The 10209-nt window shown below is 38.8% G+C and overlaps 1 pseudogene; it reads right to left on the reverse strand.

Annotated features, from left to right (window-relative positions):
- Window positions 1-924: 924 nt before the first annotated feature.
- On the reverse strand, window positions 925-8539 carry LOC141580625 (uncharacterized; annotated as a pseudogene).
- Window positions 8540-10209: the final 1670 nt, after the last annotated feature.

Consider the following 10209-nt stretch of genomic DNA (forward strand, 5'->3'; position numbering starts at 1 on the left):
ATCCTTTCTCAAATGAGGAATAAAGTAGATCTCAATTTCTCTGCAGATCAACTGGTTCTAACTGAGCTCTGCAATTGTGGAATTTTCACTTACAACGTTTTTGTTGTTTTTGTATTACTATCCAATTTCAGATTCACAGGTTACACATGATAAGTTTTCTTTATTCATTCACCAACTTCTCCCAGCCCATGACTCTTTCTCCAAAACCTTTCCTGGGTATTGTCATAAATAGGTTTCATAATCAGAAATAAAAAAAGAATACCATTCATGCCAATTCAACCCACCGGGACTAGTTTCTGAAGGCATGCTTTAGACCCTTCACTTACTTTTCAGTTAAGAGTGAAAATAATGTGCTAGGTCTATTTTTATGAAATTATTCTGAAGAACAGTCATTATGTTGGGAAGATTCTACTTGATTGATCTCCATGGGTTTGGTAAATAAGAGCAGCAGTTTGTTGAAAAGGCAGCTGTAAGATTTTAAAACCCCCACATTTAATAAAGTTCAGTTTTGTTTCTTACACATTTCAATGGACATGACCTCAAATCCCAAAGTTAAAAGAACTTTGACTTTGGAAAAAATACCCATCTGTAGCTATAATTTAATAACTTTTCTCTACAATGTTCAGGATGCTATAATGAGTTCAGAAAAAAAATGTTCTTATAAACATTGCATCCTACAATCAATGTCATGACTATTAAACTGTGGGATATTGTGTCAGTTTGCGGGATATTTGTTTTTATGATGGGTTCCTAAAATGTGTTCCAGACTGGGAGATGGACCTGTGCAGAACTCTTCTATGTCTTGAGATTTATAATTAAAGCCTTTGTGGCTTTCACATATACAAGTGGTTTAACAAAATTGGAACTTTCCAGGCCAAAGACCTAGGCTCTAATCTTGGCTCAGTTAGTAGAAGTCACCTCATTTAAACAAATTTTCTCATCTCTAAAATGTATGGATTGAACTAGATAATTTCTAAGGACCCAAGAAGCCTAAAGGGAAGAGAGAAATCTCTAGCGCCTCCTCTACTCCCCCACCCCATACACCCACACCTTCTTCACTTCTTCCCTTTCCCATTGCTTAACACCACTGTAAGCAGGGTGACTACTGGGATTTGTCTAATTTCCAGATTTCAGACACTACTGAACAAGGTCACTGTGCTGTAGAATACACTTGGGGGTGGCTCACTGTCCCTCATGCAGCTGGAGTTGGGAATTGGGCCCAAGCTTTCTTCCCATGATGCTCTGCTCTCCCTTCCTCTTCATGAACAGCCAGCTTGAGCCCATAATTCCAGTTACAGGCTAGTCATTTTAGAAATTGGATTGGAAACAATTGCATTCTTTCTTACAGTCTCACACTCTCCTGTCTCTATCTGTGTAGTTCCACTCCCATGCAGCTGGAATATATGATAGATTGGGTATAACTAGCTTGCAGGAAAAAAAAATTATCCTCATACAGTCCAATCAGTTTCACCAGAGTTCTATAGACTAATACCTCAAGCCCAAACCCAACTATCAAACATTTAGCTTTGTGCATTTCCTCTCTGTGTGTTCCATATGCATGTACTTTCCCAGAGGGCCTTCCAAGGAGGATAGGAGGCTGGGCCTGGGTGGGAGGAAGATGTTCTGAATCCCTTGGCTCTAACACTCTCCTGTCACTAATAATCCCATATCAATAGGATGGTTTAGAAAATCTCCTCTGATTTTAAAAACAACTATAAACAATAATCTTATCAGAAATTAGTTTACGACTTGATTAATGTAGAGCTTACCTGACAAATATATGCCAAAAATCACTTGTCTGAATTAGTTTGCATAGAATCCAAACCCCTCTCTTTCTCAGAGTATCTCTATCTCTATTTCTTTCCTTCACTCTCTGTTTCTCTTTCTTACAAACACACACTAATGTGTGAACATGTAGATATATCACAGCATCACACTGAGAGAGATTGAGAGTCTGCTCCTTTCCAGCCAGGCCATCTGAACCAAAAGGTCTTCTCGATGACCCAAAGAAGAAATAATAGAATTAGTGCCCGTTTCTCTTGTCGACAGCCCACATACACCCACACACACACATACACACAGCCCCCCCCACAAACACACACACACACACACACACACACACACACACACACACACACACACAGCATCTGGCTTATATTTTACCACACTCTCAGAACCGTGCAAAATAAAAGTTACTGCAGCGGTGGAGAATGAATTCTCAAGGACACATCCCTGAAATGGGAAACTGTTCTCTATGTCTAGTGGAGCTTAGAGAGCCCTCTTCACCAGCAGCAACTTTGAACAGAGCTTCCTTCTGCTTTTCCTTTAGGGCAATGACTTATCAGTAGTGAAACTTTCCAGGTCCTTAGCCTCAAATCCTCTCATGAGAATCCTATCATTTCCACATCATTGACTGAAGCCTAAATGCTGCTTTTGGTATAGAAGTAAAGAAAATAAAGCTTAAAGAATATTCAGCAGTCACCTCCTCAGGCACTTACGAAAGCTCAACTTAAAGGGTCACGTCTGGCTTCCCACAGCAGCAAAGAGAAGGAGGATAGACAAAACTTTTAAGAGCTGTAACCTTCCGGCATTCATTCCATCACTACTTTCTTTCCATAGTGATAACAAATGCAGGCTATGTCAAAGATTTTTTCTTTTTCCTAATATTCCCTGAGCATTTCTCAAGCTGTTGCCATAAGCAGCTCATGTTTTCTAATGCACGAGGGCATTTTATTAATTAGGCATGAGATGCTGCTTCCCATTTTAGAACCTCAATATTGAAGCCTAGTAGAGAAAGCTATGGCTGAGTCTTCTCAGTTTACAAGGGCTACTTACTTGTACCATTTTTTTTTTTTTTTTTTGAAGAGGGTGAGTCCTGAGTACAGTGACAAGTCGGGACCACACCCAAGGCAGAGCTGGCTCCCCATAAAGTCCCAGAAAGTGAGAACTGTACCTAGGGCTTCCCTTTGTACTGCACAACAGCAGGGGAGAAACTATGATAAGGGAAGGTGGGAGGGAAGAAAAAGGAGGGAATGCTAAGGCTGAGCAAAGACGGAAAAAGAGGAAGTTAGAGGACATATTATGGCAACATTTGGTTGCCTTCCCTCCTTAGGTGGAGGTAAGAAATAACAAAGAAGGTGCTTGATGACACTGCATTTCTTGGGGTGGCATGAGGGAACAGGTAAGGGGCCCTACATTCTCCAATAACCACACAAGCTCTACCTCATCTGGCTCCCTCAACTTCCACGCAAACGCAAATGGCTAAACCCCCTCCATATAATATGCTGCCCTAACCAAGAATAGACCCCAAAATTAAATGTTATTCATTGTAAAAATATTACATATTCAGAGTAAAATCTTCAATTATGCAAAATGGCATATGATGAAAGGTAAAATTCCTTTGCCTGTCACCTGACTTCCCCTCATGGGCCCTTGCTACAGAAACTCACACTTAACAGGTTATTTTACATCCCTAGAAAAATCATTTATATATGCAACTACACCTATATATAATGCTTTTGTAAAAATACTGAAATGAGAATCACACAAAGCATACTGTTCTGTCACTTGCTTTTTTAACTCAATGTATTTGAACATTTTTCCATAATCATACACCAGACCAAATTCACTGTTTTTAAGGACTGAATAGTGTTTAGGCAGAACATAACTGGAGAGTCTTCTCGTAAGTGACCTTTAGATCACTTCCACTTACTGTGCATTACCATGGTGTAGCTATTTGTACATCTATCTTTGAGTACCTGTGCAAGTACAGTTTAGAAGACTGGAATCCTAGGCTTAAGAAGTATATACATTGTAAAATTTGCCTCACTCCAAGGAAATCAAGGATGCAAACATACAGGGGGTGAGGCTAAGAGCAGAGGTTCAGTCGGTGAAAGAAAGAGAAAATCTCTCTCTCTTGCAGAGAGTGGGGCTCTCAAGTCGGTCTTCCAGTTCTGTGGTGAAATGCATAGGGTTTTATGGACTACCTTGAGGAGGCAATGTCTGATTTATGCAGGGTCCAAAAGACTGGACAGACCAGATGTACCATTTACATGGCGTGCAAAGAAGCTGGCTGCACTGCCCTAATCTTCTATTATCCAGGTGGGTTCTCTACCTGGCTGGCACCATGTTATCTGTTCCTTTATGTACATGTGGTTGACAAAGAAAAGGGAAGAGGGAGCCTCCATGTTGAACATGCCTGCTCCCAGGTAGCCTCTTCTTATTGATACAGTTGCCAGCATTTACTTGTATAAAAAAGCAAGCCTGTAGCTTCCTTTTCTATGTCTGCAGCTTGATTTTTCTGGCTACTCTTTGTTAGAAAAGAAGTTGTTTGGGGCTGCTTTTTATTAAAAGGGAAACCTTACTGAGGACTCTCTTACCCTCACTATTTGTCCAAATAATTTCTTTTTAGCTCCCGTATCAATATCTTTCATGATTTTAATTTGCATTCCTTTAATCAATAGTGATGTTGAACGTTTTTTCATATACGTGTTGGCCATTTGTCTTCTTTTGAGAAATGTCTATTCAGATCCTTTGCCCATCTTGAAATCAGGTTATTTGTTTTCTTACCATTGAGTCTTTGAGTTACTTATATATTTTGAATATCAACCCCTTATTAGATGTATAATTTGCAAATGTCTCCTCCCATCTTATAGGTTGCCTCCCCACTCTGTTGATTGTTTCTTTGCTTGTGCAGAAGCTTTTTAGTTTGATGTAATCTCCTTGTCTATTTTCAATTTTGTTGCCTGTGCTTTGGAGTTCATAGCTAAAAAATAATTGCCCAGAATAACATCATGGAGATTTCCCCTATGTTTTCTTCTAGAAGTTTTACAATTTCAGGTCCTACAGTTAAGTCTTTAATCCATCTTGAGTCAATTTTTGTATACGGTGTGAGAAAAGGGTCTAATTTCATTCTTCTGCATGAACATACCCAGTTGTCTAAATACCATGTATCAGAGAGACTGTCATTCCCTATTGTGTGTTCTGTTGCCTTTTTCAAACTCATGTAAGTAGATTTATTTCTCTTCCATTGGTCTATATGTTGTTTTTTTTTAATGCCAGTATCATGATATTTTGATAACTATAGCTTTGGAGAATAAAGTCAGGTAGTATGTGACCTCCAGCTTTGTTCTTTTCGCTCAGGATTCCATTAACTATTCTGGGTTGTTGTGGTTCTATATGATTTTAAGGATTATTTTTTCTATTTCTGTGAAAATGTCATTGTAATTTTTATAGAAATTTCACTGATTTTGTCAATTATTCTTAGCATGGAGATTTTAACAATATTAATTCCTCCTCCATGAACATAAAATATCTTTTCATTTATTTGAATCTTCTTCAATTTATTTCATCAGTGACTTGTAGTGTAGTTTTCAGTGTATAGAACTTTCACTTCCTTGGTTAAATTTACTCCTAAGTATTTTATTATTTTTTGATAACATTATAAATAGGATTATTTTCTTGATTTCTTATTTGAATAGATCATTATTGGTGTACAAAAATTGGTATACAGAAATGCAACTGATTTTGGGATGTTGATTTTTTTATTCTGCAAATTTTCTGAATTCATTTGTTGTAAGGCTTTTTTAGTGGAGTCCTTAAGGTTTTCTATATAAATGACAATGTTTTCTGCAAAAAGAGACAATTTAACATTTTCTATTCTAACTTGAATACTTTTTACTTCTTCCTGTTGCCTAATTATTCTGTCTAGGACTTCCAGAACTATGTTAACTAGAAGTGGTGAGAGTAAGCATTCAAGTCTTGTTCTTGATCTTAGGGAAAAAAACCACAACTTTTTGTTATTGTGTATGATGTTAGCTGTGGCTTTGTAATATATAGCCTTTATTGTGTTGAGGTACATTTTTCTATCACTAATTTATTGAGAATTTTATCATGAAAGGATGTTGAATTTTGTCAAATGATTTATATAAGTATATTGAAATGATAGTATAATTTTTCTTCTTTATTCTGTTAACATGATATATATTACATTTATAGATTTGTAAATGTTTAACCATCCTTACATCCCTATGATACTTTTTAAATGTTGAATTCAGTTTGTTGGCATTTTCTTGAAGATTTTTGCATTTATGTCCATTAGTATTAATGACCTATAATTTTCTTGTTTTTGTTTTTTTTTTTCCTTATCTGACCTCACTATCAGGGTAATGCTGGCCTGTTACAATGAGTTTCGAAATATTCCTTTGTCTAAGTTGGTTTTTTTGTTTTTTTTTTTGAGAAAGTTTGAAAATGATTGATATTTGTTCATTAAATGTTTGGTAAAATTCAGTACTGAAGCCATCAGGTCCTGGGCTTTTCCTAGATGGGAGACATCTTATTACAGATTCCTTCTCATTACTCATAATCAGTCTGTTTAGATTTTTCTGGTTTTTTTTTTTTTTTTTTTTTTTTTTTTTATTCAGTCTTGCGAGGTTCTATGTGTCTAAGGGTTTATCCATTTCCTCTAGGTTATCCAATTTGTTGGTGAATAATTGCTCGTAGTCATCTCAGGATCCTTTAGATATCTCTGGCATCAGTTGTAATGTCTCATTTTCATTTCTGATTTTGTTTTTCTTCCTTTTTTCCTTAGTCTAGCTAAAGCTTTTTCAATTTTGTTTCTTTTCAAAAAAACCAACTGTTTCATTATCTTTTCTACTGTTTTTTTTTTTAGTTTCTAATTTATTTCCACTCTGATCTTTGTTATTTCATTCCTTCTGCTAACTTTGGGCTTAGTTTTGTCTTTTTCTAGTTCCTCAAGATGTCGAGTTCAGTTGTTTATTTGTGATCTTTCTTTTTTAATATCACTCTGTTTCCATCTTAATACTGCTATTGCTGCATCATATAAATTTTAGTAAGTTGTGTTTTGTTTTTATTTGTCTTGAGATATTTTCTATTTTCTGTTTTGATTGCTTCTTTGACCTATTGGATGTTCAAGAGTATGATGTTTGATTTCCGCAAACAGTCTGCATCACTTACTGACAGGGATACATCCTGCGAAATGCATCAGTAGGCAATTTTGTCATTATTCTAACTAAATAGAGGGTACTTACACAAACCTAGAAGATATAGCCTACTATACAACCAGGCTATATGGTATAGGCTATTGCTCTCAGGTTACAAGCCTGTACAACCTGTTACTGTACTGAATACTTATAGGCAGTTGTAATGGAATGGTATTTGTATATCTAAATGAAGAAAATGTAATGCATTGTGCTGAGTCATTAGGCTGCTGCCACGCCACTAGGAAACAGGACTTTTTCAGCTAGATTGCAATCTAATTGGATCACAGTGGTATATGCAGTTAGTCCCTGATGAAAATGTTGTTATACTACGCATGACTAAATTTGTGAACTCTCTAGTTTTCCTCCTGTTGATTTCTAGTTTCTCACGATTGTGGTTGAAAAAGATACTAGGTGATTTCAATTTTCTGGAATGTGTTAAGGCTATTTGTGCACTGGATGGGGTGATATGGTTCCTGTTCTGATTTGGGAATGGTTTACATAGTCTAGGTGCTGCTCCATCAGCTGAGGGCAGTGATGCTGAAGATTGCAGGGTCCCCGTGATCAATGCTGTTATATCCACAGCATTGAGGGGACCTGTTGGGGTCTTAGGTGGTGAAGACTACTGAGGTCATCGTGATCTGTTTTTCTCCAGTGGTGGAAATCTTAGAAGGAATTTCTGTTGGTACTAGGTATAGCTCACAGGTGTGCTTGCATAATAGAGACACTGTTTGATGAGTGGTGCTCATGGAGCAGCCAGAGAGCCCATATCTAAATCCAGGCTCTCATGGAGGTTCAGGCCTCCTGAATCTGAAACAACAGAGGCCAGGGTTTCCAGGGTGCAGGGGCTCCCACTGCCTTTTTGGTAATTACGAGGCATGGGAGCTTATGAGGCAGCCAGGAAGTTAGTGTCTAGAGCCGGGTAGGAGCAGAAATACAGCAAGGGGTACAGAGGCACCTGCTGTGCATTGGCTCTGGTGTCTGAGTCTAAAGTTGGGCAGGCTGCATAGGAGCCAGGGTCTAGAGCAACCACCACTTGGGTTTAGAGTAAGCCTGAGTTTGGTGAGAGTGGTTGCCCTGTCCCAAGGTGTCAAGAGAGTAGCTCTTTATTGGGAGTCGAGGAGTGCAGCAGTTTCTCCCTCACCAGAAGACACAAGATGGCATTGGCTGTTGGTTACCTCAGTGGTAAAAGCTCCTGGTATCCTTTGTGGCACAGGCTACTGGGGTCCATTTGCCTCCATTAAATACTAGGGGGGAACTAAGGAGTTCAAAGTTGCCATGGGGCTGTGGAGGTCTTAGGCACGAAGATCACCACAGTCCCAGAGAGCCAGTCTTTGGGAACGTGCTGGCAACCACTGCATGGCCAATAAATAGCCCTTGCTCTTCCTTGTTTGCAGCTGTCTCCAGAAGTCTCAGGTATACTGATCTCCACAGTGACCCTTTCTAGGAGGTTATTCTCCTTTTTTTTCCCCTCCGCCCTGTGGTGTTGCTGCAATTTCTTAATTGAGGAAATGTTCCTGCCCTCTTGCAGCTTAGGGCCTATTTGGAAGAATTGGCCAAGTTAGACCAACTGGAGTTATCTCCTAGGATTTTATATGCAAACAGTAAGAGAAATACTCTTCCCTGTCATTTGGGAGCTATAATTATACTATCCTGGACCTCTCATCAGTCTTGCCCTCTGCTATGTGGAGGCAATAGAATAAAGAGGTCAAGAGCTATGATGGAAGCTGAAGAAAATGGTAGAAGGCACAAGAGCCACAGTCTTTAAGCTGATTTGATTCCCTAGACTTATCCCTATGCTCCCAGTTACAAGAGACAGTATGGCGCTCCCTGCCCGTTTGTCTTTAACCTACTTGTCCAACACAGACTCATTCTGGTTTGCGCTACGAAGTTCCTTACTTTCTTTTCTTCTGTTTCAGAAGATGGGATCTAGAAGTCCTGGAAGCAAGAAACTAGAAAGGAGATGCTAATCTTACTTCTATGTTTTTATTATTCTTTCCTGTAGCAGTACTTTCTCAGGCTATTTCATTTATTCCTACAATTAATTCATTCAATAAATATTGAGCAACTGCTCTGTACCAGATAGTCTTCTAGGTGCTGAGAATACAGCAGTAAACAAAATGCATAAAAATATGTTCTCTTAGGGAATGTGCTTTAACTTATCACCACTAGTTAAGGATGCAACAATTTATCCTTCCCTTAGAAAGGATATTTAGGCATGCCCCACACCACGAGACCTCTAGAAATTTCACAGAGTTAGAAGTCCTCCAAATTTTAGCTGGATTTATTTCCTGTCCTCTGACATACAAATTTCTGACCAATAAGTCCAGACTAGTTGGTACTTCGTGCTCACTAGATCCAATCAGCATAACATCATCAGTGTAATAGACCAGTGTGATATCTTGTGGAAGGGAAAGGTAATCAAGATCCCTGCAAACCTAACTGGGACATAGTGCCAGAGGGTTGATATACTTCTAAAGTAGAACAGTCAAGGTATATTGCTGGTTTTCCTAACTAAAAGCAAAGTGTTTCTGGTGGGCCTTATGGACAGCAATGGAGAATGAAGCATTTGCCAAATTAATAGCCACATACCAGGATATGTGTTCCTTTGCTCAAGCACTGAAATGCCATCTGGTACAGCAGTTGCAACTGGAGTCACCATTTGGTTAAGGTTACCATAGTCCACTGTCATTCTCCAAGATCCATCTGTCTTCTGTACAAGACAAATAGGAGAGTTGAATAAAGATGATGTGAGAATAACTACCCTTGCATCTTTTAAGTCCTGATGGGGGCACTCTGTTTTTTATTCACTATTTTCCTAGGTAGAAGTAGCTCTAATGGCTTCAATTTGGTCTTTCTCATCACACTAGCCCTCACTCCATTAGTTTAGAAACTAATGTGGGGATTCTGCCCACTGCTAAGTATGTCTGTGCCAATTATGCATTCCAGAATTGGAGAAATAACCACAGACTGGGTTGGGGGACCGACTGAACCCACTATGAGGCAGACCTGATCTACAACTCCATTGATCACCTGACCTCCATAAGCTCGTAGCTTTGCTGATGTGCTGCAGTGACATTTTGGAGCTCCTGGACTCTGTCAGTTCAGAGTCAGCATCCAATAGTCCCCAAAGGTCTGATTATTTTCTTTTCCCCAGTGCACAGTTACCCTGGCAAAATGCCATAAGTCTTTTGGGGAAAGCTAAACAGTA

Source organism: Saimiri boliviensis, chromosome 12 (genome assembly GCF_048565385.1).
Source record: "Saimiri boliviensis isolate mSaiBol1 chromosome 12, mSaiBol1.pri, whole genome shotgun sequence".
NCBI classification, from domain to species: domain Eukaryota; kingdom Metazoa; phylum Chordata; class Mammalia; order Primates; family Cebidae; genus Saimiri; species Saimiri boliviensis.